The sequence below is a fragment of the Hipposideros armiger genome, unplaced genomic scaffold, assembly GCF_001890085.2.
Source record: "Hipposideros armiger isolate ML-2016 unplaced genomic scaffold, ASM189008v1 scaffold_238, whole genome shotgun sequence".
Classification (NCBI taxonomy): domain Eukaryota; kingdom Metazoa; phylum Chordata; class Mammalia; order Chiroptera; family Hipposideridae; genus Hipposideros; species Hipposideros armiger.
Genome location: NW_017731588.1, coordinates 2,247,481 through 2,253,932, shown reverse-complemented (window position 1 = coordinate 2,253,932; position 6,452 = coordinate 2,247,481).

Here is a 6,452-nt window from a genome sequence, read left to right as displayed (position 1 = left end):
ATAATACCAACATGGGCCAGTGAAACAACGTCCTCCACAACTAGACTGAAGAACAAAACGACAGCAACTTGTCTGTTCCCCTTCCCCGATTCCCCAGTGCTGTTCCCCTCCTCCAATTCCCCAATAAAATCTTAAAAAAAAAAAAGAATTAGACGTTATAACAGCATGCGACATCCCAACAGCATCGCTAGGAATGAAGAGAGGAGAGCGATGTCAAAATTCTGATTTAAAAAAAATTATTTACAACCTAGAGTTTTATACTCAAACTATTGGTCAAGTGTAAGAGTAAGATAAATATTTTCAGACATATAAGGTCATATGTATTTATCTTCCATGCACCATTTTTCAGAAAGCTACTGAAGACTACATCAAAATAAGGAAGTAAAGAAAGACATGGGATCCTGGCAGTTTGAGACTCCAACACGAGAAACAAAAGGGGTACCTTAGAAGGCAGGTCAGCAGTGCTGGGCAATAAACCTAGAGGCCTGAACAGGGTTCCAAGAAGAAAACAAAACTGATAAATTATCTGATGTGTCAGAGATTTTAGTTCTTCAAGAAACTTAGGGATAATTTAGGATTGAGTCATGGAAAACAAAACAAGAATGGGAAAATTAAGCCAAAACTCAGAAAATAAAACAAAAAAATTGTACAATAAAAAGCAAATCCAGGGCATATCATGTGTCGCAGCTGTGAATAAAAGTTATATAGGAAATGACTACAGACCCTGAAGAGTGCTGTCACTGCTGGGGTGTGGGAAGGGCAAGGAGAGGCAAGAGTCAGATTTCTTTCCATGCTAAGAAAGGAGGAAAACCATGGTGCTTAGTTAGAAACATGAAGGTAAATATCAGAAGGAACAGCTACAAGTATTTAAATTGCAATTTGACTTTTTTATACTACAAGTATTTGGGTAAAAATGAAATGCTAGTAGTTTGCAATACCCTAAAGCTATGCTTATAAGCCAGGTGCTTCTGGTCCTTTTCCAATGAAGTAACTGATGAATGAGGTTTCTAGAACTCCAGGGGGAATCTGGAGGGATAGACCAAAGGGAATCCATTGCAGGCATGAAATATCTTTGATGTCTTCTCCCACCTTTAAAACTGTACACATCGTTTGCACTCTGGTGGCTCTGGGGAGAATGCAGGGCCCAAGCAGAAGCAGGAACCCAGCCAGCCAGGTGAGAACTCTGATGGTGGCCTGGGTGAGGGGAGTAACTGCGTGTGTGCCTGTGTGTGGAGGGGGTGGGGGCGGTAGGGTGGAGGTGGGTTCCAAGGCAAGCATCAAGACTTGCTGATGAGTTTTAAACATGGGAGTGAGAAAATGAGACTCCAAGGGGAATTTGAGGTGCTTGCCTCAGCAACCAGGTGCTGCCATTTACTGAGATGGGGATGATGGGAGCAAGTTCAGAGGGGATCAACGATTTTGAAATGACCTGCTTAATTAGAGTCTATTAGACATCAATGTGTCTAATGAGATATGTTGAAAGACTGAATACCCATTTCTGCCAGTCCATGCTGGATATACAAATTCACAGCCTATGATTAAAGCCAAGGCGGGTTAAATGACTCCAACAGTGAAAGAGGAGGGGAGAGGCGTGAAGGCACCACCACCTGGAACACTTCACCTCTGGAGGCTGCTGGAGGATTGGGAGCCGGCAGCGGAGAAGAGAGCAGGAGAGTCAGTCGAAACAAATGTTTCAATTAGGATTCAATTCAGCTGCAAAAAACTCAAAATAACTGTGGATTAAGCAAGATAAAAATTCAGCAGCCCAGGGTTGAAATAGTGACTCCACAGAGCCATCAGGGAACCAGGCTCCTTTCAACTTGCAGTTCCACCATCCCCCAGGGTGTAGCCCTTGTCCTTGTGATTCAACATAGCTGCTGGAGCCCCAGCCATCACAACCAAGTTCCAGGCAGCTGATGGAGGATACACTAGAGGACGATGTTACCCTTTCCCTTTAAGGAGATTTCCCAGAAGTCCCACACAGCAGTTTAACACTTTTTTTTTCTTTAAAAGAAGTCTGTGTCTTTACTGGTCCAGCAGGTTACTTGAGGGGATGAAGTAAGGGGAGGGGGTGGCCCCCGATACTGGGCTTGTGTGCTTCACAGGCTTGAAGGTGGAGAGCTTGCCCAGGTAGTGACTGCTCATCTTGAGCTTGATTTCCACCTGGTTGAGGGTCTTGCTGTTGTAGACGCCCGTCATGTCGGGCAGGACGATCACGTCCAGAAACACTTAAGTTTTGTTGACCGAGGTTTTATCCTCTTGCCTCTCTTAACTTCAGTCGAAACTGTGAGATCAAACTGGGTGTATTGGCTGCCCTAAGAGGCATTCAGGGTTTTGTTTGAAGGGGGAATGGGACAATAGTTACCGGGGTATCAGTAACCCTCGGCCATAGAAGCCAAGAGAAGAGAATTTCAAGGAGAAAGGGGTCACAGTAGTAGGTTGGGAAGGGAGCAGAGAAGTGCGGTGATATATGGAGGGGGGTGTGAGTTACCAGAACATGTTTGTTTGCTGGTGTTAGACACTGGGCCTCCTGGAGGAGCACAGCCCATGAGAGAGTGAGGAAGGATGGCACCAGGCACAGGGGAAGAGCTGGCCTTAGGCGACAAGAGGGACAGCTATTCCTCTGCAACCTGAGGGGAGGCAGGGCGAGGGCACCTGGGCCAGCAAGGTCTCCGCTGGTCAGGGCAGGAGGGAAGAAGTGCTGGAGCTGTGAGAGGAGGGTTCAAACTTCCTAGGGAAGTTTTGCAGGATGCAGAACAGCTGGGCCGGGCCCAGCTGAGCGGTGTTAGGTCAACACTTTTGTATCATCTTTTGCAGCTAGCAGTGCAGCTGCGTGGTACTCACAGCTCGCTTTAACCAGGGCTGGGATTTTGCCAGGTTAACTCAGAAGAATGAGAGAGAAGCATTTTGGGAAGTAATTATCACGATGGGCTGTGGAGTCTGTGCTGGCCAAGGAGGAAGTGGAGGCAGGTAGGGAAGCAACTGGTAATGAGAGGGGGTAGTAAAAGTCTTGTCTTGCTCAAAAGGTGGTGGTCAGGGTGCCCCTGGACTTGCGTTTGCGGGAGAGGTGCATTGGTCTAACCCAGGGGTCAGCAAACTTTTGAGACAGAAGAGCCGCCAGGGGTCGGCAAACTATGGCTCGCGAGCCACATGCGGCTCTTTGGGTACGTACATGGTGCTCTGAAGTAAAATTGAAAATGAAAATAAAACTATCATAGTTTCATTTATAATATTACTTTAAATTTTTCTTATTTGTAAAAATATATTTATGGCTGTCGAATAATTTTTAACTTGCTGTGAGGGACAGGATTGGCTCTTCCAGGGGTCGGCAAACTTTTGAGACGGAACATCCCCAAAGAGCCGCATGTGGCTCGCGAGCCGCAGTTTGCGACCCCTGGGCTAGGTTGAGCCTAGGAAAGTGTGAGGCCAAGGCCAAGCGGAGCAGATTCCCAGGAAGAGCTGGCCTGGCAGAGTGACACCCGAAAGGGCTAGGAGGGGTCAGACGGGTTTGAGGGTGACTTGGGGTAAATTTTGGGAGGACTCAAGAGAGTAACAGGATTGGTGGGTGAGGGGCAAGCCCAGCTGAAGTCAGGATGTGGTGATGGGATGTCGGAGCAGGTGGGGATTAGCTGGAGGTGCAGGTATTGGGGAAGATGGTGGCTCTATTTGGATGTGTTGAGTTTGAGAAGCCTAAACCTCTGAGGCAGGTTTAAGATTCAAGGAGGCAGGACCCAGACCTGAGTCCAGGAGGGAAAGTCAGGGGCTGGAGGTGGGGACGTGAGAACCACTGATGAGTGTGAACGTGGCTGTGACCTAGGACAACAGGAGCGGGCTGAGGAGAGCTGAGAGTATGGCAGGACAAGAACGCTGAGGTGCAGCTGGAAGCCCGAAAGGCCAAGGGGAGGCAACCTCTCCAAGTGACTGGCCAGCTCTGAGGCCAGAGTCTGGGGAGGGCAGGGCTGAGGACATAGGAGGGCGGGAAGAGGGTGGTAACCTTGCCTATTATTCAGGGAGGTGGGCTGAGGACTGAGCACACCCCTAGCTGAAGAGAGAGGAGGTGGTGAAGGGGGTGAAGCCCAAAGGAAGGAAAAGCCAGGTCCAAGGCCCCCATGTGGGAAGTGGGGTTAGTGGCCATGGCCTCCACTTCCCAGTGACCAGAGAGCTTCAGGAGTGAGGTGAAGCACCCCAAGCCCACAGCGGCTTGAAACACAGTCCCTGGGGGTTTCAGTCTCTCCAATCTTCGGAAAAGTCCACTTAGAGTCTGTAAACGGACACAACCCTTTACTCAGAGATAGTGACCCCGACTTAGACCTCATTCCTCTCAGGTGAGGCCCATTGTACGAGTGAGGTCACTGCCTTAAATAAGATGCTGCAGCACCGTGGAGCTAAAGTTGGCCCATCTGATTCCAGGCCCTGTTTCCCCAGGACTCAGGGGCCTCCAGCGCACTCACTGAGCCTCCACCTCAGAGGCAGGTTATGCTCCTGTCTCCATTTTTATAGATGAAAATATTGAGGCTCCAGGGGGAAATATTGGGTTGTCAGAAAAGTCATGATGTATTTTTTCTATGTTTTTCGTTTCAAAAATGCATCGTGACTGTTCCAACAACCCAATAATTTGTTCCAAGTTATCCAGTAAGTGGTAAAGCCACATTAGACCCAGGTCCCTCTGCCATTGTGTAAAGGAGCAAACAGAGGCTCAGCGAAGGAACCTGCCATGGCCACACAGTAAGTGATGTCCCCCCACTCCCCACCCCCAGGCCAGGGGTTGCTCCACCCTCACGTGACAGGCCATCCAAGGCCAGCTCTCTGCATTTCATCAGGCCCAGGAGTTCCAGTCAGAAGCCACAGAATAGCAGGACTGGGGAGAGTGGGGAAGGTGAGCTTGACCGTGGCTGAGACCCTGCCCTGAGCCGACAGTTTCCCTGAACAGTCCTCTCAGCCCCTGTAGTGCCCAGCAGCAGTGCTTGGCCCAGACTCAGTCCCTGCACATGGTCTACAGGAGAGACAGACCCTGTCAGATGGGCAGTGACTCAGGGAGATGACACGTGGAGGCCCAGAGGAGAGGTCCTCAGCCCACGAATCATTTCTGAGCACCTACCATGTGCTGCACTCTGTCTAGGTGCTGGGCTACAGCAGGAGCCAAATATACAGGAGACGCTGCCCTTAAGGGGCAGGCATGCCAGCAGAAGGGAGAAATGAAATAAGGCCAGAGGAGCAGCAGGGAGGCAGGTCCCACATGCCTCATGGGCCATGGTTTAGCCTTTGACTTTTGCTCTGAATGAGTGGGATGCAAGAACAGTGTGATCCAACAGGATCTTGTCGGTGTAGTGAGATGAGACTGAAGCAGGCAGGCCCAAAGCAAGGAGCCCAGTGAGGAGATGATGGTTGCTTTGGCCTGAGTGGCAGTGGTGGAAGTGGTGAGAAGTGATCAAATTCCCGGGATATTTGAATGTAGAAACAATAGTATTTGAGCATGAATTGGATGTGTGTGTGTGGGGGGGAGGGGCAGGGGGGGAAGAAAGGAGTCAAAGATGACAGATGGGGACAGGGAAGATTACAGTTTGCGCACATGTTATGGGAAGATCATAGGTTCATCTGGGGAAGTCAAGTTTGAGATGTTTGCTATACTTTGAAGTAGAGACAAGGAGTAGGCCAGACCTTTAGATTTAGAAGAAATGGGGGGAGAAGAGGAAGCAGTCAACAGAGAAACCAGAGGACTAGAGGGGGTGTTAGCACTGCTGGCTCGTCAGGTAAGAGGAAGGGTGAGCACAGACTTTGAGATTTGGGGGGTGGGCCCCTCCCCCACTGCAGCCTCAGCCTAGGGCTTGGTCTGACAAGAGAGAGGTGTAACCACTTCCCCAAGGCCATGGCCAACCTAGTTCTTTCGGTTGCTCCTATTGGCTCTTATTACACATAGTCTCGTGCAGCTTTGTGTTTGTGAGATTTGTCCACTTTGACGCACATAGCTCTAGACCGGGGTCAGCAAACTAAGGCCCTCCCTTGGGCCAAGTTTGCTTTAGCAAATAGCCACTGCCATGCCCATTCTGGTTGTCTAAGGTTGCCTCCACTTTCCTACAGAACTGAGTGGTTACCAGGACCACATGGCCTGCAAAGCCAGAAATATTTACTGTCTGGTTTTTTAAAGGAAAAGTGCAGACTCCTTCTCTCCCTCTTTCGCTATAACAGTGTGTTGTTCTGTTATAGGAATACACAAGATATTTAACTGGACATTTACCGTATTTTCCCATGTATAAGACGTACCCTTTTTCGAAAAATTTGGGGTCTAAAAACTGGGTGTCTTATACAGTGGTTGTATGAGCACAAAAACAAGCGCAAAGAAAGCGGGAAATGCAAGTAAAAAACCCTACAACCACTGTATAAGTAAGACGCACCCAGTTTTTAGACCCCAAATTTTTCAAAAAAGGGTGAGTCTTATACATGGGGAAATACGG